At 42.8% G+C, this 25,418-nt stretch overlaps 2 long non-coding RNA genes across 3 annotated transcripts in view; one reads left to right on the top strand and one right to left on the bottom strand.

Annotated features, from left to right (window-relative positions):
* Window positions 1–849: 849 nt before the first annotated feature.
* On the bottom strand, window positions 850–14,334 carry LOC138742523 (uncharacterized). Of its 2 annotated transcripts, XR_011344258.1 has the most exons (5): window positions 14,215–14,334; window positions 13,802–13,843; window positions 13,039–13,227; window positions 2,628–2,706; window positions 850–2,057 (listed from the first exon to the last, which is right to left on the bottom strand). It is a non-coding gene; the product is annotated as an uncharacterized lncRNA (long non-coding RNA). The 2 variants fall into 2 exon arrangements; XR_011344252.1 differs by lacking the exon at window positions 14,215–14,334 and having other exon boundaries at window positions 13,802–13,981.
* Window positions 14,335–14,440: 106 nt separating this feature from the next.
* LOC138742487 (uncharacterized) overlaps window positions 14,441–25,418 on the top strand; it is a 102,712-nt gene continuing 91,734 nt past the window's right edge. The window contains exon 1 of the long non-coding RNA XR_011344222.1: window positions 14,441–14,523. This is a non-coding gene — a long non-coding RNA (uncharacterized lncRNA). The remainder of the gene's footprint in view (window positions 14,524–25,418) is intronic.

The raw sequence follows: 25,418 nt of genomic DNA, 5'->3' as shown, positions 1-25,418 counted from the left end.
ACCAACAGGAGGCCCAACAGAGAACTAGCCCAGAAGAAGAGGACCAACAGCAAGAAGCCATGCAAAAATACATCCAGCAAAGTGAGGCAAGCAGCTCAACAAGAAAGTCAGAAGAGGCACAGATACAATGAAGAGAAGTAGAAGACACAAGCACAGGTGCAGACACAGAAGAAGAGGAAGAAGAAGACCAAGCTCTGCACAGAGGAATAGAAGGTAAAATAGATGGACGGTATATAGATTTTTAAAAATTCAAGAACAAATGAGAGCATTAAAAGAATGGTTGACATTGGAATTTAGTGAAATGAAAAGTACAGAAAAAAAAGTGAGTAGAATAGAGCTGGTCATGACAGAAATAGGGAAAAGATTATAAAATGTGGAAGAGAGAGAAATGGCTGAAGATATAGATAGGTAGGTTTTTGAACAATGGGGCAATTTAGGGTCATGGAGAACAAGAGGTAAATGGAGCTGAATCCACAGCAAGATCAGCCATGATCTTATTGAATAGAAGAACAGACTTGACAACCCAGATGGAGCACTCTGTTTCTATTCCTTATGGACAAAAGAAGTGGATGGACAGCATCAAATTGACCTCTCATTTTACATCCTGCCGGCTTTATCTTTACATTGACTTCAAATTAAGTGAAAATTGTATATGCTACCTGAAAGGGATATGATTTTCTGAAGTGAACACCATAGATTATTTCAATTTGAACTTGAATGTGAGAAAAACAATTCAATTAAAAGAAAAAATAACAAATGAAAAAGAATGTAATAATAACGATATAAGATTTTATAATAAGTGGTTGATTTTGAAGTCCTATGATTGGGAAACGGGTACTGCCAAGGATGTATAATTAAGCAAGCTTCCATTTTATTTGATATGATATACCATTTGGTATGATATAAAATCAATAAATTGGTATTTCCTATACATGTAATGCATACAGTATATTTTTCTTTCATGTGATATTCAGGTAGATCTAGCAAGTCTGTTTCTAATACCCTCATCTCATCACCAAATGGTCAGTTGTTTGTTTGAAGTGAATGTACTTCAACAGTTTTGTGAAGTAGAGATGTTGACTTTGTGTGCTGTGAAGGAATGGAGGCATATATATCTATCTACACTAGCCTTAATATTGCATCAGACATAGATGAAATAAGCCATGTCAGGGAGTGCCAGACCATGTTAACGCTTTGGCAAATGGCTGAGGACAATTGCCTCAACCAGTGAACGATCAGCTGGAAGTTACCTGCGGTAATTTGTGACACAGAACAAGGCAAGGACACAACTGCTGTTCACTATCATATGTGTGACTCATTCTGCTATTGTAATATCAGCTAATGTTTTACTCATCTGTGGATCAAAGGAATGATTGATGTGTCAATTAATGGCATTATCTCCATGTGTGGCTCTCTCACTGAAACTACCGATGTAATTGCACACTTTTCACAAGGTGCCATAGTGATAGTTGCCATGTGTTCATCTTGAAGTCTAACTGAGATGCAGCAAATTTATTGGCTTGTATGGTCACATTTTTCTGTATCAAACAGCTGGAAATGTTACTGTTGAAACCAACTGTTCAAGCATTGGTATGCAGCCCATGCAACAAAATAGTTATGAGCTTATCTGAGGGGTTGGCATGAGCAAAGTGTAACTATGCATCAAGATGACAGGCAGCATTTGTAAAGATTTTGGTAATATACTCAGTTTTACAGTCCATTTGTATTGTCCTTTAGAGAATACTGTGTGTCCTTTCCTACAGACTTTTCCAGGGTCCTCCAAATGGTGCTCTGATGTTCAGCCCTCATGCTCAATTCAGATTGCAGTGTGTAGCCTGTTGGGTTGTAATTGATTTTGAATCAAGATGAAAAGTTTTTTCTTCAATCTGAAGTCATGAGGAAAATATACCCTGTAATCCTGAAGAAACAGATCCAAGACTTTGCAATACATTGGTATCGTACAAGCTATGACGATGACGTCACCAGAAGTGAAATTACTTTGACTGTTGAGTGATCTCTCAGTCCCAAACCAGGCAATAAATTTAAGTTGATTTGATCTGCAAATAAAAAAAAAGCAATATTTTTATGGAAATTCTACAGAGCCTGAGTGATGGAATTGAAATATTTTCACCAGAGGGGTTTTTTAAAACTCAGTCGATAAGTAATTTCATATTTAAGCTGGGAAAAATAATTTGGCTGTATTTGCAGGTTAAATCACAGCTGTGCTGTTGCTTTGTTAAAATAAGTTAACTATAATTGCATAGGACTTTAGGTGGGTACATGCTCAACAGAGCCTGTGCCTTGTGATAAACTCCTGTGCAATCTCTGTGGTGACACTACCTTTCTTGATCTCACAGGTCCAGCTGAATTCATTTTTCTGCTGTGGTAGATCCTGAGGACCAAATCTAAACCAATTCATACCTTGAAAGTCATTTCCAGCAGCTTAAAAATGCATCTTATAAACTATATTTTTTTTTTACCATGCGAGCATGGTATGAACAATAGATAAAGGTGACGACTTAACAGATGAAATAGCTGAATTAACTTGAAAAATTAAACTTTGAAAAATAATTATTTTATTAACGCACATCTTAAACATTCATAGTAATTTTAAAAGATTCACTGACCTATCATTTGCATAACATTTCCATCCAATCCATGTGAAGAATCCATTCAAATGGATAGGGCTACTCCAGCTACATCAATCTGAATAGTCAGATATAAAATGTGTCCGCATTATCAGTTCAGCAAAACCGACCATTTTCCCTGAATCCCAGCAAAGGAGCATGAAGTCAAATATGATGACACATTTGTTAATTGGATATGATAAGTTAAAAGGTGAGAATTGAATTTTGGCTCTGTGAAAGGAGACAGAGGGAAAAGGAAAGAGAGGGAGAGGGAAAATTTGAGGAAATGGGACAAAGATAGGGTGGGGGGGGGGGTATGTTAACGAAACCAGAGAAATTGATATTAATGCCATCTGGTTGGAGAATGCCCAGATGTAAGTTGTTCTCATCTTTTCTCATCACATCTAATTAACAACTTCTGTTGTTATTCTGGACCTTCCCCCCTCATTCTTCCCCCTTTCTCTCCAAGTCTTTATTCAGATGCCTGCCTAATTATTGCTTATACCTTGAAGAAGAGCTCAGGCTCAAAATGTTGGTAGTATCTTTACATCCTCCAGCATTTACTGTATGTTTTCACTGCAATCATAGCATCTACAGGCTTCTGCATTTCACCCCTGTGATAGTACAGATTCAATCACCAATGCGTATATGTATAGATTGTAGTGTAGGATTATTGTGATTGGCTGTAGCCACGCCTACTGGCTGATCTTAAACGGTTGCTCCGCCACAGACATGAACGTGCTGAAAGGGCTCTACAAGCGAATGGTGATTAGGGTCTACGCTTGGTACAAACTTGCTACAAGGAGGCAACACCCCGGTGAGTCCTGTAGAGCTTATATTCAAGCACTAAGGGCACTGGGCAGGAACTGTGCCTGCACAGATAGAACTGCTGCGGAGACCACAGACGATCTCATTTGGGATGCCTACATGGCCATGGTCCGATCGAATGAGGTGAGGCAGTGCTTGCTAGAGCACAGGGGAAAAAAACCTAGAGGGCATGATCTGGATCGCAGAGACAATGGAGAATGCGGTCTTAAGTATGGACATGTACTCTCAGGACTTCAATGGCTGCCGTCGCTGCCAACCAGGGACCTGCCACCACCATCACTGCTAAGCCTGCTTCTGCCATCACCGCTTAGCCCACCGCCGCCATAGCCACTGAGCCCACCACCGCCACTACCGATGCTGCCAACCAGGGACCCGCTGCTGCTGCTGACCAAGGACACGCCACACCCACCACCGCTACTGACGCTGCCGACCGGTGACTCGCCACCACCAAGGCAGCCAACCAGTTACCCGCCGCCATGACCACTGCTACTGAACCAGTACCCACCACTGCTAATGACACTGCCGACCAGGGACATGCCGCCACAACCGACGCTACTGACCTGGTACCTACCGCCGATGACCGCCCTACCACCGATAGCAAGCAGCGACCCCCAGCACTTACCATTGGCTGGCTGACACCCCCAGCGGGCTGCAGGCAGCAGCACCAACTCCTTGACACTGACTGCTCTGGCCCAACTGTTTCTATGATGTCACCACGCACACGTTGCATGACGTCATCACGGAAAACTCCACTGTCCCCATTACAAGTCACTGCATCAGATACTCTAGACCAGGACTGTCCCCATCCCTCACTAAAGCAATGGAACTGATTAAAGTGCCTGGACACCCTACCAAATGCGTATTTGACTCGGGGTCAACTGACAGTTTTATCTACCCAGACCGGGTCCTCCGTTGCGGACTGGCTATTCTCCCCACTGCCCAGAGAATTTCATTGGTGACCAGATCGCTCTCGACCGGGGTAAAGGGGTACTGCGTGGCGACCCTGAAAGTCCAGGGCATCACGTTCACAGACTTCAAACTATTAGTCCTTCCCCAACTGTGCACCCCTGTATTGATGGGACTGGATTTTCAGTGCCAGTTCCGAACCGTTTCCCTGCACTCTGGGGGGCCTCACGCTCCACTCTCTGTAACCACTCCACCCCGGAAGCCTCCTGCCAGTGGCAGTCCGAGCCACCCATCCCTGTTCCCCGGGGCCTCACCTGTAGCCTCTCCACTCTCCAGGTTGCTCCGCCAGCTTTCTTCGCAAACCTTACTCCTGGCTGGAAGCCTGTGGCCACCAAAAGCCGGCAATATAGTTATGAAGACAAGAAATTCATCACAAGCAAGGTGTGCAGACTGCTGGATGAGGGCATTATCGAACCTAGCTTGAGTCCCTGGAGGGCCCAGGTGGTGTTGTTAAAAAAGGGGAGAAGACACGGATGGTGGTTGACTACAGCTAGACAATCAACCGCTTCATGCTTCTGGATGCGTATCCCCTCCCACGGATCACAGATGTGGTTAATCAGATCGCCCAATACCTTGTGTTCTTCACCATTGACTTACGTTCGGCCTATCACCAGCTCACGATCCGCCAAGAAGACCGACCTTTCATGGCCTTAGAAGCAAATGGGTGACTGTATTAATTCCTCAGGGTATCCTTTGAGGTCACAAATGGCATCACAGTCTTCCAAAGGGAAATGGACTGGATGGTGGACCAGAATGGGCTGACTGCTACCTTCCTGTATCTGGACAATATCACCATCTGCAGCCATGACACAAAGGATCATGATGCCAACGTTGAGAAATTTTTTCAGACTGCAATTTGGCTGAATTTGACCTACAATTTCGACAAGTGTGTCTTCTGGACCACTCAGCTCGCAATTCTAGGTTGCGTGGTGGAGATCGGGGTGGTAATGCCAGATCCTGACTGCATGCATCCCCTCATGGACTTGCCCCCCCCCCCCACACACCCAGAAGGCACTCAGATGCTGCCTGGGCTTCTTCTCCTACTATGCCCAATGGGTTCCACCCTATGCCGACAAGGCACGGCCACTCATCATGACCACCTCCTTCCCCCTGTCAACTGAAGACAGAGCGGCCTTCAACCACATCAAATCAGACATCACTGCTGCAACGCTGCATGCCATCAATGAGTCCATCCCGTTCCAAGTCAAGAGCGATGCTTCCGACTTTGCACTGGCAGCCACTTTGAACCAGGCTGGCCGCCCGGTAGCCTTCTTCTCCAGAACCCTCAGGGGTCCTGAGAGCTGACACTCCTCTGTCGAGAAGGAGGCCCAGGCCATAGTCGAAGAAGTATGTTGTTGGGGACACTACCTCACTGGCAGGCGCTTTACACTGCTGACTGACCAACACATGGTCTCCTTCATGTTTAGCAATACTCAGCGAGGTAGGATCAAGAATGACAAAATCGCCAGGTGGAGAATCAAACTCTCCAACTTTAATTATGACATATTGTATTGGCCTGGTAAACTCAACGACTCGCCAGATGCACACTCCAGGGGGACTTGCGCCAACATACAACTGGACAGGCTGCAGAGACTCCACGAGGAGCTCTGTCATCCAGGGGTCACTAGGTTCGTCCCTGGAGGGCCCAGGTGGCGGTTGTTAAAAACGGGGAGAAGCCACGGATGGTGGTTGACTACTGCCAGACCAGGTCATTCTGGACTGGTCAACTTACATGTGATACGCTTCTAGTTAATAAAAACCTTGGTTTGGATCAACAAGCCTTTGATTCTTTCGACATGATCTACAACCATAGTGGCAAGCATTTACCCAGATGGTTCTCTGTCCGGAATGGCATTTAAAACTGCTACTTTCCTTCCAGTGATGCAATGGGTATGAGGATAGTAAAATTTTCAGTTGTATGCTGCAGTCACATTGAGAGTTCAGCTGATGCATAGGAGTGTGTCTTGCATTCTTGTGTGGGAGCAAAGCATATAGAACAGTTTGTTTGCTTCACTCCGAAACATTGTCCATCGGGTAACAGTTTTCTAAATTTCTAAATGCTTGTTCTCTTTGCACAATATGTTGCTCAGTCCACTTATAGTAAGGATAACCTTGAGCCTGACTGCTACTATCATCAGGCAAGTTGCTGGGCAATCCTATGATAGCAGTCTCCAACAAAACTCCTATCATTAGGCAAGTTGACTTGCCATCCTGTGATCCTGCCATTCCCTGATAACAGTCTCCAATTGCCAAGCCACATGATTGAGTTGGTACTCATGCTTTCAGCTAAAAGGTTCTACAGCAACAAATTAAAAGTCAAGAGCTGCTTTATCAGGTATTATTTGGACTTAGCAAGATTTGCCTCCTTTTTTCTCTGCTCAAGCAACCTTGAAAATACTAAAACCATGAAACCCGTTTTACCTTTAACAGCATCCACTGAATTATTGACATATGAATCGGAATCAGAATTTATTGTCATGAGCAAGTCACCAAATTCTGTGCCAACATCCACCATGCAAACATTCGTATGCACCACCTTACAACTATTTAAAAAAAAATAGTGCACAAAAAAGTAAGGCAGTGTCCTTGGTTGATTGATTATTCAGGAATCTGATGGCTGCGGGGAAGAAGCTGTCCTTGTACTGCTGAGTGCTCGTCTTTGGAGTCCTATACCCTTTTCCTGATGGTAGCAGAGTGAAGAGCATGTGGCCTTGGTGGTTGGGGGGGGGTCTTTGAAGATGGAGGCTGTTTTTTATTTAAAACACTGCCTCATGTAGATGAACACGATGGAGTGAATTCTGGTGCCTGTCATGTCGCAGACTGAGTTTGCAATCCACCCTTTGGAGTTATTTCTTGTCCTGAAATTTGGCACCACCATATCAGACAATGATGCAACTAGCCAGAATGCTCTCCATGGCACACCTGTAGAACATCTATTTTGGTCTTTGCATGCCTGCTCACTTTTCAGACAGGCCTGTTGATTAGATGTGCTCCTTGCATTTTTTAACTAAATAATTCAGTGAATCAAATTGTAGAGATCCAGCCAAAATCAAACATAACGTGAACAATCCACAAAATCTTCTAATTGTGCTTCACCAGACACCACAAAAGAATTTGCTTCCAATTTATTCCTCCCCACAAGTTTTCCCTAAAATTAGTATTGATTAAACAAAATGAACGAGTTTGGTAATAAAGTTGGAATATCTTGGCTGTTTTGTTTAATCAGCTGAGACGTTCCAACTTTATAACCAAATTCATTCATTTTGACCAAATTATTATGACCAGGAAAGCTGCATCCAAAGGCTGATAAACATTGATTTTAAAAAATCATTCAGGAGATATGGGAAAGCAAATTAAAAATTATAATATTTGTCATTTCATTGTTAATCTTCAGTACATTGAAATGAATAACTACAAGGGTTCTATTAGCATATGTGGTCAACCAAAATACAATTGAATGGTTGAAGTCAAATGACTCAGAATCAATGTGGTCTATGATAATGCTTGTTGAGGGCAATATTTATAGATTGAACTTGTGAGAATAAGGATCATTGATGAGGGACATGCTATGGTGGTGCAACCTAACTAAAGAACATACTGGATGAATTTATTATAAAATTACATTATAAGAAACGATGTTGTAGTATATGGGATTTGCCAAAAACTATTGGAATCCTATGAAGACAATCTCTGCAATAAATGTCTGCAGATCAAGGAATGGTCAGCTCACAGCTGATTAGCTGGAGTCTGAGCTTTGACAGAACAATGTATGAGGGAAGAGTCTTGTTATCTGGATATTTCAATTAAGGAGGCAGTTACACCAATTAAATTAAGAGGGAGAGATGGGTGTGAAAAAGAGAAGATCTTGCAAGTAGCATTAGGCCGGCATCATCACTTGTCCAAAAGGTATGAGGTTCTTGCTGCTTGTGGGGATGAGTAAATTGTTCCCAGCAACTTCGTGTAGGGACCATGCAAGATGAAACAGGGATAAGGAAGTTAGTGGTGGGAGGTCTAATTGGGTACCAATAACATAGCAAGAAGTAGGAAAGAGATTTTGTTCGAGGAATTTAAGCAGTTAAATTGAAAAAGCCAAACCAAAAGGTAATAATATCTGGATTGCAACCTGACCCATGTGCAAATTGGGACATGGTTGATAAGATAAGAGAGTTCAATGTGTGATTCAAAGACTCGTGGAACAAAATGGTCTGTTACTGAGCTGTATGTATAAATAAATAAATAAATAAATAGAAAAGAATGAGCAGCATAGATAAATGATAGTCAGTGGATTTGTAAACTTGGACTTTGAAAAGCCGATTGCCAAGGTGCCGTACGCAAGACTGCTAAATAATATAAGAGTGCACGGTATTACAGGAAAGCTACTAGCATGGATAGAAGATTGAATGATTGGCAGAAAGTAAAGAGTGGAATAAAGGGGACCTTTTCCTGACTGGCTGGCGGTGACTTGCGGTGTTCGATAGGGGTCATGTTGGGTCCGCTGTTTTTCATGTATGTAAATGGTTTAGATGACTAAATTGATGGCTCTGTGGACAGATTTGTGGATGATATGAAGATAGGTAGAAGTGCAGGAAGTATGGAGGAACCAGGAGAAGGCAAGCATGCCAAATACCTTCTTCATCACCAATTTCCAGAAACTATGTAGCTGCACTCAAAGGTCTTTCCATTCTATATCACACCACAGAGCCCTTTCATTGACTAGGTAAGCCTTGTCCTAATCTATGTTGCCAAAATGCAGCTCTTCTGACTTGTTCATGTTAATTTTCTCCTCTCATTCCTTGGCCCACTTTCTAAGTTGATGTCAATTATGTTGTAACCTCGGATAACCTTCTTCACTGTCCACTATACCACCAATTCTGGTGTAAACAACAAACAACATTTTCATCCAAACTATGGATAAAGATGAAAAGCAACAGTGGATTCAACACTAATCTCTGAAGTATACCACTGAGCACAGTCCTCCAAGTTGAAACACAACCTTCAACTTGAACCCGCTGAATCCTTCCAACTAGCTAATTTTCTTTTCAATTGACTAGTTCACCCTGGATCCCTCTTGTCTAACCTTCAAGACTAGCATGCAGTGCTCTGTCAAAGGATAAATAAAACCTCCACTGCCCTGCTCTCATCAATAAACTATATCAGCTCTTCAAACATCTCAAATTCGTGAGGTATGAGTTTGCACACATAAAGGCATGGTAACAATTCCTATTCAGTCATTTCCTTTCTCAATGATTTTAGATTCTATCCCTCAAAATTCCCTCCAGTAATCTTGCCATCAAACAGTAATTCCCTGCCCTATCCTTACAATCATTCTAAAATCACATTAGCCATCCTCCACTTTTCACATCCTGGTCCTTTGGCAAGAGATGATACACTGATCTCTCCCAAAGTCCTTGCAATTTCTTCCTAAGTTTCCCACAATATTCAATAGAACATCTTCAAGAGAACAAACGATTTAAAACTTCGTATTGTGAAATTTAAATAATAATCTGAAAGTTAAGATATATTTAATTAATATTATAATATAATTTTATATCAAAATTGAAAATAATTTAGTTTATTTCAAGCAGGATTTTAAGTATGAAGTGGGCAAACTGCCAAAGTATAAGGTGCGAGTTAGCTAAGGCAGATCGGGAACCTAAATTAAAATGCATGACGGTAAAACAGTTGACATCAGAGTTTCCACTTTTAGGAAAGATTAAATCGACCAGCCCTGAATTTGGAAGAGTGAGATTACATCTGAATACACTGTAACGGGTTTTACTCTATTTTATTTTATATATAAGTGTTTTTAAAAGAAATAGATTGTGGGGATTTAGTGTAGGTCACTTCACAAACAGACATTAATATTTCACAAAAGACATCTCATCTGAAATGCAAAAGCACTTCATGTCCAGAGTGACTTTACAGAAACTTTTAAAATGCTTATGAAGACTTTACAAGTAGGTGTTAATTGGTCTGATGCTGTGGAATAAATGAACTATTGTCTTTAAAGCAACAGATATCCAGGCTCAGAACGGATTCCAGTGCTGGAAATCTGTCTAGTTGCAGTTTGCTGTTCTCAGGGGGGGGTCATGTGTTTTTGCAAACAGAAAGAGAAAGAACATGTGATTCTTTGGAGAGAAAGAGAGATATGTCTACATTTATGCAGTAGCTTTTGGAGTCTGCAACATGACAAGCTAGCAGGCTTGTTGAAAACCCCATTTTGAAGATGGGTTGTGAGTTCTGAATTCAGCCTGTTGAAAACTCTTGTAGTCCTTACAAAAGGAAATGGCTGGGTAGAGTATTTCTCCTGAAATAAGGGAAACAAGAGAAATTCCGTGGTGACCTGGAAGAAGAGGTTATCATTTGGAAAACCCATGGTGCAGCAAGTTTCTTTGGCATGACGCTGAAGTGGCTGATCAGAGGAAATCAGTTTGTGTGTGTGTCCAACGAGCAACAAATCTCTCTCCGAAACCAATGAGAACATTCCTGAGTGGTAACCATTTACCTTTAAGCACAAGACCCTGGTGAAAATTCATAAATGTTAAATTCTGTGCACAGTATAAGAATTGCCTGATACCGGTGAACTTGCAGAAGTGAGAAGTGAATGATTGGATTATTAAAATAAAGAACTTTCCTGAACATATACACATTACATACACATATGCTTAGAAGTAGAAGGGGGTTAAGTCAGGTTAAGTTAAGTTAATAATAATAAGTTAAATTTGACCCTGTTTTTATGTTTAAAGAAAATTAAAAGCAACGTTTGTTTAAGTAACCATTTGTCATGGTGAATTTCTATGGCAGCTGGGTTTTGGGGTCTTCCAGGCTCGTAACAACACAAAATAGTTACAGAATTTGGCGGTGTCAAAGCAAAAGATTAGCTGTGATCTTATTGAATGCATGTTGGGTGCAAGGGTCTTCTTTCTGCTTCTATTTCTTCTGAATATAAATATCATCCTAGGTTTAATCTGCATTAGATTTATAAAGTTACTTGCAAATCAGAGAAAAATGTAAAAATACAAAACTACATTTACAATGTGTCAGGCAGTATCTATGGACAATGTTTTGGATCTGTGGTGATACACCACGGTATACTGTTACTTAGTTACTGGCACAGTGTATATGTGTGGTTCATATATATGGCTGGTCCACCTTCCCTCAGTGACTCCACCCCCTGGAATCCCCTTATAAAGGCAGTTAACCAAGTCCCTCCCTCATTACTAGTCCTGGGATTGGGCCAGAACAGGAACATGGTCCAAGTCTTATGGTATTAAAAGCCTGTTGTCCTGCAACTCCAGCCTTTTGGTATTATTGACAGTGTATTCATTTTAATACCATAAGACCTGGACCAGGCCTCAACCATATGTGCCCACTGATGGAACTCCCTCTGCCTCATAGCCTCAAGGCTCTGAAGAGGTGTCTTGGGTTTTTCTCTTATAATGCACAGTAGGTTCCCAATTATGCTGAAAAGGCCCGACTTCTGGTGAAAGGAACATCCTTTCAACTCCTGGTGGTAGCTCAGGAGGCCTTCACCCCATCAAAGTGGACATCACCAAGCCACAATACACACCATGGACAAGTCCAACTTGTGTATCATCCTAACCATCATCAACCACTTCCATCACAAGGACAGAAATGGGGATATTTACTCTTGTATGCACAATGCTCACATAAATTCACAGCTGCCTAGGAAATATGTAGGCCCTGCCTTCATGTAGTAATATATAAACACCATTTTGGTATGAGCTGGCAACTAGCAAGCAACCTTTGAGCCATAAAAGTGTCAGGCAATGCCCATCTCGTGACTGATGGAATCTATCTTTAGCTATTGAGGGAAGCAAGAGAGGAGATTCCTTGGTCATCAGCAAAGATCTTTGTATTGTAATTAGCTGCATGCAAGGCCCAGGAATTCAGTAGCATAGACAGTTGTCGCTTTGTTTGAGAACAGCAACAGGGATGTTCCAGCAAATTATAAACTGGTGGGTTTCACATCAGTGTTAGACAATTTATTTGTGAAGATTATCAGTGATAGGATTTATTCATATTTGGAAAAGCCTGGATTTATTAGAGATAGTCATTCTAGGCTTATATAGGGGAGGTACTGTTGAACAAAATTGATTGAGTTTTTGATTAAGTGAGAAAGGGCGAATGAGGATAGGACAATTGACAGGGTAAAATGCATATGGAATTTAGTGAAAGATTTGACAAGGTCCCTCATAGTAAGTTAGTCTATAAGATTAAGTTACATGGAATTCTGGAGTGCCTTGGGAAGTTAAATACAAAATTGGTCTGAACATATAGAGAAAATGGCTAGACCCTTTGGAGAATTAATGTACAGAGGGATCTTGGGGTGTCATCCCTTAACTCCATGTAAGAAGCAATACAAGTGGATGCAGCATGGTTGCAAACAAGAAAGACTGTATATACTTTCCCTCTCTTCCCCTCCTCTCTCCAGTTTCCACAGGGATCTCTCTGGAACTCCTTTTTCCACTCATTCCTCCACATGAAATGTTTCCCTCCCCAGCACTTATCCCTGAGACTGCACCAATTGTTACACCTGCAGCTGCACCTCTTCCATCACCACCATTCAGGGCCTCAAATAGGGGCAATATTTTACTTGCGAATCAGTAGGGGTCATGTATTGTATCCAGGACTGTCTATATCAGGGAGACTGGACACAGATTTCTGAGTATCTTCACTCTGTTTGCCACAAGGTCCAGGATATCCTGATGGTTATCCATCTTAGGTCCACTTCCAATTCCCATTCTGCATGTCTGTCCATGGCCTACAGTATTCCAAGTTGAGCCTGCATGCAAATAAGAAGAACTTGGCAGTCTCCAACCAAACAACAAAAACAACTTTTCAAAATTCAGGTAACATCCACCCTTGTTTTCTCTCGACCATTCACCCTCCCCCCCCTCCCCATTCTCCTCGATCCTGCTGAACTTTCCCCTTATTTGCTTCACCCCACCTCCTTGCTCTTCCTGATTCCCCGGACCCATTCCTTTATTTAAGATCTACTCATAACATGAAAAAAAATGCATCACATTGTTACAGAGTTATTGATTAAATACATGTTGATTTATATGAAAAAAAGAAGAAAGGAAAAAGAAAAATAGAAAAGAACTCTAAGTAAACACCTCCACCCAACCCCCAAACCCTACCACCCCCACTAAAACAGTAAAACAAACTGCAATTATTTTTAACTAAAATACATAATAAATATGAATATATATTGAATTGGATTTCCTTAAGAAATGCTCAAAGATCCCAAAAAACATTACTTCACTAGTCCAGAGGATTCAAAGGAATTATTTATAATTTCAAACCTAATGTTTGAGCATATGGACCCCAAATCTGTAAAACTACAGAATATTTACCTCTTGAATTACATGTACTTTGAATCTCTGTTTGCCATCTTCCTAATGTTAAAAAAAACATCTGATTTCCAAGTGACAGCAATACATTTCCTTGCTATCGCCAGAGCTAATTTAACAAATTTCAACTGAAAATCTGATAACCATAATTTAGGAGTTATAGTTTCAAAATTCTCTATCAAAAATAATTCAGGATTCAATGGAAAAACAACACCTGTAAACTGTTGCAAAAATTTCCTCATAGAAATCCAAAAAAGTTTAACTTTTGAACAATAGCATGTAGAATGAAGAAAAGTTCCAATATCTTCACCACATCTAAAACATTGATCCGATGTATTCCATTTCCATCTATTCAATTTCTGAGATGTAATATATAGCTGATGTAAAAAATTATAATGAAGTAATCTATATCTTACATTAATTGTATTAGACATAAAATCTTTACATAAATGTTGCCTAATTTGTTGATCTATTGATATATTTCAATCTTGTTCCCATCTTTCTCCTGACTTAAATAAACCTAATTTAGGTGCTTTCTCTTGTAATTTAATATATACTATTGAGATAAATTTCTTAACGGTTCCATCAACAATCAGCTGTTCTGACATGATTCATATTCTAGAATGTTTTATTATCAGCAAGACTTCAAGGTAGGATACAACAGGTTCAAAGCTGATATCGGACCATTTTCCTTTGTTCAGCGTTATATTTAGAATACAAACAAGGTATGAGTTTTTGATGGAGGTTTAATAGCCTGTTGTTGAAAAACAAACATCTTGTCAGTTTATTAGGAATCAGATCAAGCAATTCTTGGACATTAATGCTGATTCTATGGATAATAAATTTGTTTTATGAGATGCAATGAAGATGTATATACGTGGACAGATAATAATTTTTTCTTCTAAAGTTAGAAAGGAGTATATATCTCAAATTAATAATTTAAAGGTAGAAATATCAAATCTAGAAAAGGAATTATGAAAACAGACATCAGAAGGAAAAAAATCAGCTGTTCTAAAACTGTATAATATTTTAATACCATATCTGGTCCTAATTTTTCTCTTAAATGAGCTCTCAATTGAAAATAACAAAAAAAAAGAATATTAAGTGGGATATCATATTTGATTCTTAACTGATCAAATGACATCAATCTACCACTCTCATAACAATCTCCTATTTTATACTTCCTTTAGTATACCAGATACTTAAATAGGGTTATCCTTTGAAAAATTATGAGGATTAATTAATGGCATTTTTGGTGAGAAAAGGCTTCCATCATTTTCTAACTTAATCTGTGTAGAGCTCGTCGAAAGAACCAAAGACTTGTTGATCCAAACCAAGACTTTTATTAGCAAAAGACCGGAGCTCTACACAGGTGGCCGACCAGTCCGGAATGATCCGACCTGGCTAGGGACACAACCCTTTAAGGCCCAGACAATAGATGTGGCTTAGCTCTCAGCCAATCGCTGTAAGCACAGTCTAGATACAGTAACTATATACACTATGTACATTGGTGATAGATCTGTACTATCACATTCAACCCTTCTTGGAGAATTGACCCTGAGAAAAAAAACAAAAACGAGGGAGGGAATGAAAGGAAGGGGTAGGTCAAGGACTTTAGCGGTCAGGGGGTCTGACCATCCGGCGTGACCGCCGTGGTGCCGGGATTGGGGTCGCTGGAGTGGTGTCGCCAGCGGGCTCGTCGGGTGCGACTGCTCCGTCGCTCAATTCCCCAGTCGTGTTGTCGGCAGGGTGGCCCGGGTCTTTGGGGTGCTGTTGTTCCTTCTGTTGCGGCACGGGGCCTGGAGAATAAGGAGTTGGGGAAGGTTGGGTTGGGGGGGTTTGCTGGGTCTACCGCGTCCTGAGCTAGGTCCCGCACCGAAACTGTCCTCCCGCCCGTCTGGGAACTCATCGTAGGCGTAATGTGGGTTCGCGTGGAGTAGAGTCACTCGGTCGACCAAGGGGTCATTCTTTGAGTGCCGGATGTGGCGTTGCAAAAGGACGGGGCCAGGGACGGTGAGCCATGCCGGTACAGTGGTTCCTGATTCGGATTTCCTCGGGAAAAGGAACATCCTTTCATGGGGGGTGGCATTTGTTGCAGTACATAGGAGGGAGCGGATGGAGAGTAAGGCACTAGTGAGAACCTCCTGCCAGTGAGAGGTGGGGAGACCTTTAGACCGGAGAGCCAGTGTAACCGCTCTCCATATGGTGGCATTCTCCCTCTCGACCTGGCCATTACCGCGTGGGTTATAGCTCGTGGTCCTGCTTGAAGCAATACCACACTCCAGAAGGTACTGTCGCAGCTCTGCACTCATGAATGAGGACCCCCTATCACTGTGGATGGAATTGGGGTACACGAAGATGGTGAAAATACTGTGAAGGGCCTGTATCACTGAGGTGGCAGTGGTGTCTGGGCAGGGCACAGCGAACGGGAAGCGGGAGTACTCGTCGATGGCCATAAGGATGTAGTTATTATGGTTGGTCAACGGTAGGGGCCTCTTAAAGTCTACGCTAAGACACTGGAAGGGGTGGGTGGCTTTGATAACGTGGGAGTTAACCAGACGGAAGAAGTAGGGCTTGCATTCAGCGCATACCGAACAGGCTCGAGTCATGGAGCGGATCTCCTCGACTGTGTAGGGTAGGTTGGCGTGCCTTCACAAAGTGGGCAAACCTAGTGACCCCTGGATGACAGAGCGCCTCATGAAGTTTCTATAGTCTGTCCATCTGTATGCTGGCGCACGTCCCCCTGGAGAGCGCGTCAGGCAGGTCGTTGAGCTTACCAGGCCGGTACAGGATGTCATAGTTAAAGGTGGAGAGTTCGATTCTCCATCTGGCGATTTTGTCGTTTTTTATCTTACCACGCTGGGTGTTGCTGAACATGAAGGAGACCGCGCATTGATCAGTCAACAGTGTAAAGCGCCTCCCAGCGAGGTAATGTCTCCAACGACGCACCGCTTCAACTATGGCCTGGGCCTCCTTCTCGATCGAGGAGTGTCTACTCTCCGGACCCTGGAGGGTTCCGGAGAAGAAGGCTACAGGCCGACTGGCCTGGTTCAAGGTGGCTGCCAGGGCGAAGTCGGATGCATCGCTCTCGACTTGAAACGGGACAGACTCATCGATCGCGTGCAGCATCGCAGCAGCGATGTCGGATTTGATTCGATCGAAAGCCGCTGTGGTTTCGGTCAAGAGGGGAAAGGAGGTGGTCTTGATAAGAGGACGCGCCTTGTCGGCGTAGTGTGGAACCCATTGGGCGTAATACGAGAAAAGGCCCAGGCAACGTTTGAGAGCTTTCTGGGTATGTGGGGGGGGTAAGTCCATTAGGGGACGCATGCGGTCAGGATCTGGCATGACTATCCCGTTCTCCACCACACAACCTAGAATAGCGAGTCGTGTGGTCCGGAAGACACACTTGTCCAAATTGTAAGTCAGGTTCAGCCGACGGGCAGTTTGAAGAAATTTGTCTAGGTTGGCGTCGTGGCCGCAGATGGTGATATTGTCCAGATATGGGAAGGTAGCGGTTAGCCCGTTCTGGTCCACCATCCTGTCCATTTCCCGCTGGAAGACCGCGACACCATTCATGACCCCGAATGGTACCCTGAGAAATTGATATAGCCGCCCATTTGCTTCAAAGGCCGTGAATGGTCGGTCCTCGCAGCGGATCGGGAGCTGGTGGTAGGCCGAACGTAGGTCAATAGTGGAGAAAATGTGGTATTGAGCGATCTGGTTCACCACATCCGTGATGCGTGGCAGGGGGTACACATCCGTGATGCGTGGCAGGGGGTACGCATCCAGGAGCTTGAAGTGGTTAATGGTCTGGCTATAGTCGACCACCATCCGTAGTTTTTCCCTATTCTTGACAACCACCACCTGGGCTCGCCAGGGGCTTGAACTGGGTTCGATGATGCCAGCAATCTACGCACCTCACTCCTAATGAATTGCCTGTTTTCGTAACTATATTGCTGACTTTTGGTGGCCACAGGCTTCCAGCCAGGGGTGAGGTTTGCGAAGAGTGCTGGCGGGGCAATCTGGAGTGTGGAAAGGCCGCAGGATTGGCCCCAGGGCACGAGGGCAGGTTGCTCGGGTGCTTCGGGGGTGGGGCGATGGCAGACCGAGAGGGGGGCGTGGGGTCCCCCAAAGTGTAGGGACACCATTTGGAACTGACACTGGAAGTCTAATACCAGAAACACTGGGGCGCACAATTGGAGAAGGACGAATAATTTGAAGTGGGTGACCGTTACGCCCTGTACTTCCAGCGTGGCGATGCAATACCCCTTTATCCCAGTCGAGTGCGACCTCGTCGCTAATGAGATCCTCTGGGTAGTGGGGATAATGTCAAGTCCCCAACGGAGAGCAAGATCTGGCTGGATAAAACTGTCAGTTGACCCAGAGTCAAATAAGCAATTGGTGTAGTGTCCATGCACTTTAATCAGTTCCATTGCTCTGGTGAGGGGATGAGAGCATTGCTGGTTTAATGTTATTGAAGCAGTTGACAGAGGAGTTTTGCGCGATGACGTCACGCAACGGGATGACGTCACGAAACGGGATGACGTAGTCAACGCTCGAGAAGCAGGTTGGAGGACCTCCCGGAAGTGCTGTTGTGGCGGCGTTGGTAGGTGAATGGTAAGTAGTGGGGTTTGTAGTTGCTCGCGATTGGCGGTGGGTAGGTCGTTGGTCGCGGCGGTCGGGCCCTGGCGGTCGTCGGCGATGGATGCTAGGGTGAGTACCAGGTTGGCCACGGGGGTGGCTGTAGTGGCGGCAGCTGCGGTGGTAGCGTCGGCCCCGGGGGTGGCTGTGGCGGCGGCAGCAGTGGCAGTAGCGTCGGCCCCGCGGGTGTCTGTGGTGGCGGCAGCAGCGGCGGTAGCGTGGAGCGTTCCGCACGGGGGCGAGAGGCGGGCCAACACCATGGTTGCGAGGGTGGGCTGCCCCTTCCGGGTTCGGCATCTCCGTGACGTCAGGCGTTGCCGTGCAGGGGAGCCCTCGCCCTCATTGGACGAGAGCTCTGGGGAAGAAGAGTTTGAATGGGATAGTGGCGATTGGGCTTCACACGAGGCACTGTGTTTGCTGGTGGCCATTTTAGACCTACAGACTGCAGCAAAGTGGCCCCTTTTAAGGCACTTCTGGCACCTGGCTTTTCTTGCTGGGCACTGGGACCTGCTGTGCTTGTCCCTCCCGCAGAAATAACATTTTGGGTTCACACGGGGAAGGGTAGCAGCAGCCGACAGGCCGTCAGTATCTTGGGTGGTGGTAGGGTAGAAGGGCACTCTACTCACATCAGAAAGAGGGGTCCAGTCCCTAGAGAGCTCGGTGGACTTTAAGACTGCATCCTCCATTGTGATTGCAAACCGGGCCACGTCCTCTAGTTTTTCTACCCATTGTTCGAGCAAGCGCAGCCTCGCTTCATTTGATCTGAGCCCAGCCACACTGGCATCCCGGACGAGATCATTTGTGATCTCGGCAGCAGTTTTGTCCACACAGTTACAGTCCTTCCCCAATGCCTTTAATACTTGTAAATATGCCCTGCTGGACTCGCCGGGCTGTTGCTACCTCGACGCAAGCACGAGCCGGGCATGAACTCTGTTCACCGGTTGATCATACAGTCCTTTCAGTACCTTTATGGCTGCGGTGTAAGTGGTCTCATCCTGGATGTTCTCGTAGACTCTCAAGGACACCATAGACAGCAATGCTGTTAGACGCTGGTTATCCTCCTCCACCTCAATGAGTCTCAGGAAGTTTTCAAAGTTCAGCAGCCAGAAGTTAAAGGCTTTGAAGGCTGTAGCTGACTGTGGGTCGATATCAATTATTTTGCTAATAAAATTGTAGAGCTCGTCGAAAGAACCAAAGACTTGTTGATCCAAACCAAGGCTTTTATTAGCAAAAGACCGGAGCTCTTCACAGGTGGCCGACCAGTCCGGAATGATCCGACCTGGCTAGGGACACAACCCTTTAAGGCCCAGACAATAGGCGTGGCTTAGCTCTCAGCCAATCGCTGTAAGCACAGTCTAGATACAGTAACTATATACACTATGTACATTGGTGATAGAGCTGTACTATCACAATCTGTTTCTAAATATTAATCAAATGTTTCAATAATGAAGTGCCACTATCTGCAATCCAAAAATTTCAAAATTGTTAAAATTTAATATAATACATATAATTATTAAGAAGAAAAGAAAAAAAAGAAAAGCTAAATACCCCACCCAATATGTCCTGTAAAAAACGGTACAATTTCCCTCCAATTTATGGGTCATGGCATAAACCATAAAAACACATGTAAATGCCAGAAAAACACTTAACACATCCCCCGACCCCTGCTGGAATAAAACTTGATTTAATCAATCAAAACATTGATTCCAATTAATATAAGAATAGATAATATCTTATCAATTCTTCATCCAACAAAATAAAAAAAACCAGTATATTAAATTCATTGCAACAAATCACTGCCTTCTGTTATTTGGGCTTTGGACAAACTTTGAGCAGATTCTTCAGCCTGAACAAAATTTGTAAAAAAAAACATTCTATTGATCTGGTACAAAAATTATTAAAGTAGCAGGATAACACAGCACAAATCTATAACCTTTATCATACAAAACTTTCTTAACTGGATTAAACTCTTTCCTTCTCTTTAACAAAGTTTGACTCAAATCTGGATAAAAGAAAATTTTATCCCCTTCATAGTTCAAAGGTCCATATTCCTTAGCCCTTTTCATCAACAAAACCCAGAAGCCTCTCTCTATCCTGATAATTCAGAAATTAACCAGGATAGATCAGGGTCTCTGGCTCGAACCTGGCTTTGGTCTTAAAGCGCTATGGGCTCTTACAATTAAAATCTTGTTTTCAAAATGTTCCTCTCCAAATATCTTCAATATCCACTCTTGAAGGAAGCAAATCACATCTTTTCTTTTACCTTTGGCTAATCACTCTATTTTAATGTTATTTCTTCTACTATAATTTTCCAAGATAATTCTCAAATTGTTCATTCACCAAGATTAAACTAGTCATCGAATCTTCAGGTTCATTAGATCTATCTTCAATACGCTGCATATCCTCCTGAACATCTTGATCCTTATTTTCCAACTTATCCATTCTTTGTGTAATGTTATTCATCTCCTTCAATGCATTATCCACTTTAACTGTGAAGTCTGTTTTAATTTGCTTCATTTCTTCTGATAGCTATTTAAAATTATTTTCCAAAGTCAAATTAATTTTAATTTGAAGTTCATCAATTTTAGATTCAACTTTACTTATTTCTTTCTTAAAAGTACTTTTTCCCCTCTGGTCTGTTCCTCTTCTGAACTTGAAGTATCTTGTTCACTTTCATACTCTTCTAAAGCTTCCTCCACTGGGCTTGTGTCTCCTTCATGCTCTGAAGTTGACATGCTGGACTGTCCCTTTAAAAGACTTGGAATTTTTTTTCTCAGCCTTCTGTTCAATTGCACTGTGCATGCCCGGCTTCTCACGCATGCGCGATGAACTTCTAAGTTTTCCTCCGGCACTATCTTTGTGACTCGATGCAAAGATGGTGCCGGAGGAAGGTCCCTCTCCTAGATCTTCACCGGCAGATCCAGAAAGTACCTCAGTGGCCTGCTTCAACACTAAGGTAGGCCCAGTTTCTTTTTTTCTTCTTCTCTTCCAACTTCTTAGTGGGAGTTAGCTTATAAGTTTTTTCTTTCTTCAGTGACATCTTAAAAGTTTAGTAAATAAGTCCATTTTTTTACTAAACCCACGGGAGTTGTGAGATTGCGTGTCGTCCCTCATGGCATCATGTGACGTCCACCCCTGGACCCATTCCTCCTTCTCTTTCCCTTCTCCTGCCCTCTTGACCTACCTGCCACTCAAACTTTCCTTCTCTGGCTCCCACCTCCATCTCTTCATTCCATAATCTGCTCCTATCTCTCCTATCAGGGAGCATCTTCTTTCACCCTCTTCCTGCTAGCTTATTCCCATTTCGTCTTACCACTTACCTTTTCCTCCTTCAACCTGGCAGCTCATGCTCCTTCCTTTCCCACCATCCTTTCATTCGGGCTTCTGCCCTCACTATTCCCAGACTGATTGAGGGGTCTCAGTCCAAAACATTGATCGCCTTCTGAGGATGCTGCCTGATTTATTCAGTTCCTCCAGCATTTTGTGTGTGGTCCAGCATGACTGTCTTCATTGGTCAGGGCATCGAATATAAAAATAGGGAAGTTGTATAAAACTGTAATTAGCCAACATTTGGATTATCATTTGTAATCCTTGTCACAGCACTACAGGAAGAAAGTGGAAGATTTGAAGAGAGCGCAGAAGAGATTAACCAGGGATCTGTCTGGATTAGAAAATATTAGCCATCAGGAGAGGTTGAACTTGATTCAGTTTTGGAGATTGAAGTGTGCCCTGACTGTGCATAAAATTATGAGAGGGATAGATGGGATAGATGAAGTCTTTATCCCAGGTAAGAATGTCAAATATTGGAGAGCATAGGCATAAGATAAGGAAAAAAATTAAAGGAGGTTGACAAGACAAGATTTTTAGACAGAAGTTGGTAGGTACCAGAGATGGTGGTAGAAGTAGATACAGTATGATTCATATAGTCATAGAGTTTGACTGAATGGAAGCAGTGTTTTTGGTCCATACCAACCAAGTTGTCTACCCACACTAATTTCATCTGCCTGCATTCAGCCCAGCTAATTTTATCTGCCTGCATTACCCTCTAAGTCAGTGGTTCTCAACCATTTTATTCACTCACGTACCACTTTAAATAATTCCTCACAAATCACCGACAGCACATGGAGAAAAGTCCCAGCCTATCCATTTCTCCTTGAAATTCAAACTCATGAGTTTCATCTTATGAATCATGAAGAGGCTTTAAAAGCAGACATTTTGTGAGGCAGGCAATAGAGGCAGACAGATCAGTTGCAGCCAGATGGAGTTATGTTGGGTTGTCATTATGATCAGTGCTGCTATAGTGGGCCAAGGGGCCTGTTTCTGTGCTAATGTTCTATCTTTGAAAAGAGAGTCAAACCAACTATCCTTCATATTCCATCATTTGCTGATCATCATGACCTCAACAATCAACTGCATACCATCGTGGCAAAAGGAAGCACACCATGGTGGGATATACTCCAAATGCTTTCAGCCATGTGAAAAGGTATATATTTGGACCATGTTGAAACACTTTCCACTTGCCTGCATTGATAATATTCAAGGAGTTGCAAGCCATCTGGGACAAAGCAGCCCACCTGGTTAATAGATATTTCATTAACCACTCAATTCAATCATTCCCTTCACAATTTCCCTTCTAGTTACTCATCCAGGCTTCTCAGATAACACTCTTCAAATGTCTAACCTCTGTCACCAACAAGGTCAAGGGTAGCAAGCAGACAGTACTATCATCTCCTTCAGTTGCACTCCAAGTCCTGATTTAAAAATTATTGACACTGGGTCCACTCAACTACAGTGAAAGTACCTACATCAGAGGAACTGCAGGGCTCATGATCAAAGTTCATCACTAGCACTTTCAAGTCAAGTTTATTGCCACCTGATTGTGCAAGTACAACTCGCCAGTCCTCCCTGCAAACCACACAGACATAGCACACATACAGGCAAACAATACATAAGCAGGACAAGTATTCATTTTTACAAAGGATTAAGTAATTTTTTTTTAAATATATAGATTCTGCCGCTGCTGCTTTCCCTCCCTCCTCTCTCCCCTTCTAAGTAAATATTGTTAAATGAATGTGAGAGTCTCGGATGGTTATTGTGAGCAGTTCCTTTGGTTGTTCAGCATTCTTACTACCCATGGGAAGAAGCTGTTTGTCATCCTGGCGGTGTTAGCTCTGATGCATTTGTATCAGCTGAAAGATCCTGTGTGCAGAGTGGAAGGGGGCCCTCTTCAGACAACAACCCTGATAGATCACGTCGATGAGGTGGGGGAGGGAGACTCTATTGATCCTCTCTGCCATTCTAGTTGTGTGGATTAACCTCCCATCCATTTCTCTACACTGTGATGCCAGCCACCTGGCACACTCTTGGCAGAGCTCTTATAGAAAGATGACATAATGGTGACCGGTAGCCTTGCCAGGTTCAGTCTTTTCAAGAAGTGCTGCACCTTCCTGGCATGTGAGGAGTGTCCACCATAGGTCACTAATTAAATGAACTCCAAGGAACTTGGAGCTCTCCATTTTCTCCACCTCAGGGTTGTTGATGTGTAATGGAGGATGGTCATTTCTGGTCCTCCTGAAGTCCACAATTATCTCCTTTATCTTGTACACTTTGAGACTCAGGTTGCTACTCTCACACCATTTCAGGAGATTTTCCACCTTTTCTCTGTAGTTTCATTGTTGTTAGTGATAAGGCCAACTACTGTTGCCATCTGTCAACTTGATGACTCTGTTAGTGCGGTACCTGGTGATGCATTTCTGGGTCAGTAGTCAGTGAACAGGAGCGGGCTGAGCTTACAGCCCTGAAGTGCAGCAGTGCTTAGTGTAACAGTGCTCGACGCAGACAGACTTTGATCTTTCCATCAGGAAGTCCAGAATCCAGTTACAGAGAGGGGTGCTTCAAGAAAAATGAGGGAGAGTGATAAATGCTTTCCTTGGCAGCCTGCCCATATTCAACCAAAATAAATATATTTAAAAGAAATAAGAACCTACAGGTAAAGCCTTGACTTTTTAATTTGTTTGCATCTTCAGATGGTCTTGTAATCTATTGTAAATGCCTCAAAGGATGATAGAAGTGATGGTGTTTTGAAATGTGGTCTGCCTTTCAGGAGACTTGCTATTAATTAGATGCTAAGTATTGGATGTTGTTAGACAATTTTCTTGATTGATCTGAGATAAAGCAATTACACCCAGGAGCTTTAATTTGCCCATCTGATTAAAGATAAAGTGCAATTCTCTAATGTGATGTTTCTGTGGAGAAAGTTTTACTAAAGAAGACTCTGCAAAATCACAACATATTTACTGCAGCCTTAACCAATCTTCAATAGCTCATCAATTCTCAAACTCACGCCTGTGGTTAAACTACTTTTGCTTCCTCACTCCACATTTGGGCAAGATGAAGCTTGAAGAAATTCTATCATAATCACTTCATAATCTAGTTAAAGCAGAACGTATTAATTAAATATTGCAACAGCTGGTTACAGCTTTGATTAATTGGATCCTATAAGCAATCCATAAATAGTCCCAGTAGTTCAGCCAATAATGATGGGGTGGACAAAGAAATTTATTCATCTTTTCCAGTGCACAAAGAATCAATTTATATTGCAATAAACTGAGTGTTAGTATTTCTCAATGGTTTCACTTTCCAGTGGAATTTTTCAAATATATCTATTAGCCTTATGATATTTTTAACTTACATTTTATTTTTTTTTAAATTATGACTTATTCCTCATAAGTCCCTGTAAGAACTATTTACATCTTGTCTATAATAGCTTTGAAAATTCAAGCATCTTCTCTTCCATCTGTGACAGAGTATGTAGAGGTGTTTGGGAGATAAATTAGAGCAGGTCACACACAAACACTTTAAAACACTAAATTTTTGCAGGATGTTTTGCAAGAGTGCTCAGACTCATGGTGGACTGTTATTTGCAAAAGGCAACAAATGTAACAACAGGCAGTAGCAGCTTTGTCTGGAAGATCATGTG

The sequence above is a fragment of the Narcine bancroftii genome, chromosome 1, assembly GCF_036971445.1.
Source record: "Narcine bancroftii isolate sNarBan1 chromosome 1, sNarBan1.hap1, whole genome shotgun sequence".
NCBI classification, from domain to species: domain Eukaryota; kingdom Metazoa; phylum Chordata; class Chondrichthyes; order Torpediniformes; family Narcinidae; genus Narcine; species Narcine bancroftii.
Note: the sequence above shows the minus strand (reverse complement) of the source record. Positions and strands in the feature narration are given on the sequence as shown.